Below are 3,865 nucleotides of genomic sequence, written 5' to 3' on the forward strand. Positions count from 1 at the left end.
ACGCCTAAAAATAAGAAATTAGGCTGACTTATATAGGCTGAATTTTGAACGGTTCAGTGAGCCGTAATTCTTCTTTCTCAGATTCAAAAAAAGGATGCAATTAGTATATTTCACGAAATTTTTTTAAGTTGTGCTTTCTTAGTGATAAATGCTTTTCTAGACAAAATTATGGTTAGGTTATGAGCACTAATTTTCCTTCTGTGAAAAAGGGGGAAGTTGTTTTGATACTAATTTTTCTCTTCTTTTAAGGCCAATTGTGAAGAATGTATTGTCTCCCCTCCATCTAAGAGAGCAAGAGAGGGTGAGGCAGCCCCAATGCAGCCTGGCAGAAAACTTAAGAGAGAGTGGGCGGATAACTACAATGCCAAAGCTACGCAAGATCGTGAAATAGCCGGCCCGTCACCCCCTTATCATACATTGTCGAGGGTCTTAGGAGCTGCCCCGCCTATTCAAGATCATGAGGTTGCCCTCCAACACGCGCTACCCGGGCCATCTGGCACCCAAGTGCAGCCGAGATATAAAAATGTAAACATTTTTACCTCTAGTTATAGAAATAAATATCTATTTCTTCCAACGTTTTTTATAGTCTTTTCTTTTTCACTATTTTTCAACACTGTAAAAGTTTGTCTCAGAGATATTAAAAAAATGTTATTTTCTCTATAATCCCACACCCATTGTTTTAAATTTCTCTGCTCCCCCCTCCCTCGGAGATATCTAAATATAATGTAATTTTTGCAAAGAAACCGCTCTTTTTCTAATCTTTCCAATTTTCCATTGTAGACATCTTCGCTTTCTCATAGTAATACTTTTACCTAATTTTCTAGTTTACTGTTAGAGAACCTTTTCATCAAGAAATATTATTTTTTGCTAGAATATTATATTTTTAAGTGGCCTAGAAGTAAACCTTTTATTTAATCACAGTAAAATTATGTCAGAGATATTAAAGGACATTGTTCACCCTTTTAAATTAGGTCACTGTTATCGCATACATTCAGCAGTCTGCTGAATCGGCTCGTAGTGAAGTCGAAAAGGGATACTATATCCCGGACATAATTTCCTCATTGAAAACTGCCTTTGCGTTATAAACTGTCGTTTTATTTAAACACAATTTTCTATGAGGAGGATATCAATTAAAGACAACTGTTTTTTCAAAATCTTATTATTTTATACCAATTTATTCAATCTTTTCTATTTTCACTTTTTTTCAACACTGTAAAATTAAAATTCAATAGATTTTAAAAGATATTTTCTCCCCACTCAATTTGTTCTGGACATAGATTATAGCATTGCAATCTCTTACACATAGGCCTAATTCTAATTTGCGTAACGAATGTCTAGATCAACTTGCCAACTGTTGCATGGAGATCAACTGTTGCATGGAGAGACATTCCTGAATAAGAATTAACGGTTCTCGAATTTAATTGTACTGTTTCCCAGAGAATACGCTTGGAAACAGAACAGATATGAGATTAAAAATAATCTAGACTCATTTGGAGTCCTAGACAACCTGTACGGGAAGTAGGCGAAACGACTTATGCCGCCTAACAATATTTTCTTTTGGACATTATGTAAATGGCCGAACCCCCAACAAGTCATTGATAAGGTTATCTCCAGGAGAAAGATTAGCACAAAAACCAAGAGCTTACCTAAGACTGAAGAACATAAACCGTTTTTGTCATTACCTTATATTAAGGGGATTACTGACATTTTAAGCTCCAAACTCACTAAGCTAGGATTTAAGGTGTTTTTTCCTTCTGGAATGACCGTCTCCTCCTTCTTAAACAAAGGCAAAGATAAGATCACTTCAGATCCACCAGGAGTATATGAGATTCCTTGCAGTTGTGGTGATACCTATATAGGTCGTACCATGAGATCTCTACATCACCGATTAAAAGAACATGTTGATTCCATTGATGCCTGCCTTAAAAAGACAAAGCTTAAGGAGGAAGATACTTTTTCTGCACTGGTCCATCATATTTTCGAAAACCCTTCTCACTCCATTAATTTTGACCAGGCTCAACTTATTGCTATTGTTCCACAACTCTTAAAGCAGAAAATCAGAGAAGCTCTGGAAATTGCTAAAAACAAACCAGCCATTAATAAAGACAACGGAGAGTTCCGCATCAGTGAAATTTGGGAACCCATTACCCATAGGCTAAGAACTCGCAAAAAACTCCACCATACTTCTATAGACCCAACATTTTTTAGATCTACTAGGATAGCGGCCATCAATGCCTCTACCAAAATCCGAGCCATATTACAACAATAATTCCAGGTTCGACTTATTACTAGTGTTGTTCAGTGATTTTAGTTTTATTTTATTTAGTGATTTTATATTCTGGCAAGAGTTTTGAATTTGAACCTGATGATGACAGGCACAGGTCCTGTCGAAATTATTGTTCCAAGATAACACAATACCTGACATCCATAGCTTAGGTAAGCTTATTACCATTATCATGTACAAGAGTCAGGTTGGCCTCAGAGAATTTAAAAGTGTTCTATTTAAATGAGGGGAAAAGCGAAGTTTACTATCATTATGTAAATTCCGAGATGCGTGTGGTTAATTCGAATTTAGAAAATTAAGCAGGATTTTTCGTGGAGTTTCTAAGTCAAATTATAGCTAATCTTGATAACTTTAACTAAAATAGGCGCGTGTCTCTATTTCTAGTTGTATAACATGTAAACGTAAAGATATATAAAATTAAGAAAGATTTTATTTTCAGAGGGGGGACAGGGTCTGAGGGGACAGGAGTTTTAAAATATAACCCAGATATGGAAGGTTGTTGCGGTGTCCAATAGATTCGTTTTCAAACCTAACAAAAGTGTTTCCGGTCCACGGTACTTATCTCAGTCTTTCATCCTCGAGTAGATGACGCTTTCCATACAAACTTAGACGCGTGAGCTATGCATGGGAAGGAAGGTTACACTTTTCCTACAGTAGATTTTTCTAGCGTAGAATGAAATTATCCAGCAACACTACGATCCATTGACATTTTTGAAAGGGCTAATGCCCACTTAAATATCGGCGTTACTGTGGTTAAGTATAAAACAGAATTTATGGATGGGGGTTATTCACACAAAAGACGGTAGTCGTCATCATAAGGGGCACGTAAGGTAATATGATTAGACATTTGATTTGGTTGCTAGACATACCCCCTAAAGACCCTGCACCTGCAAGTTGCCGCTGTAACCTTATTATAGATATCAATAGAGGTCTGGGGGGTGGTAGGCATCTCGGGGAACGTTTCGACTGTCCAACATGCCTGTCACAATTCCGTAGTGATATAAAACTACGGAATCATATGAAGCATTGTAGACGGCATGGCTATCAGACAGTGGAAACGGTTTCAGGGGATAGGGCCATTCTACGATTCAAAAATTTCCAGAACACCCTCCTCCAGTGCAACAAAATATTTTTAGACTGTGAAGCTAAGCTGGTGGAGGTGAACGATCCCCAATTTCCAAACCGAATCAAAGAACATCAGGCCATCGCAGTCCCCTATGCTCATGCGCACCGAGACAATTCTAATAACATGTATTTGTTAGAAATAGATGAGACAGTGGATGAAGGGTTCAAGTTCAAGGTCATGACACTGACTAAACTGCTTGGCACGGATAATGGTACTATTTCTCGCGTGAGAAATGCGCATTATCCAATGGTGTTGTCCGCAGAGGATCGTCTCGCTATTAAAAAACAAAAAATTGGTTGGGTGGGTACGGGGGAGTTTGCAGAGGAGGGGGATACGGGGGCCCCCGCCACCAGCGGGGGCCGGTGTAAAGCCAGAGCCCATAATCCCGTGGGGCAGAAAAGATCCACGGGGGATAGTAATTGTCGGGGGGTTGCGCATCAATCGTGTAATTTAAA

Source organism: Artemia sp. Qi Xiang Cuo, chromosome 8 (genome assembly GCF_049724085.1).
Source record: "Artemia sp. Qi Xiang Cuo chromosome 8, ASM4972408v1, whole genome shotgun sequence".
Taxonomy (NCBI): domain Eukaryota; kingdom Metazoa; phylum Arthropoda; class Branchiopoda; order Anostraca; family Artemiidae; genus Artemia; species Artemia sp. Qi Xiang Cuo.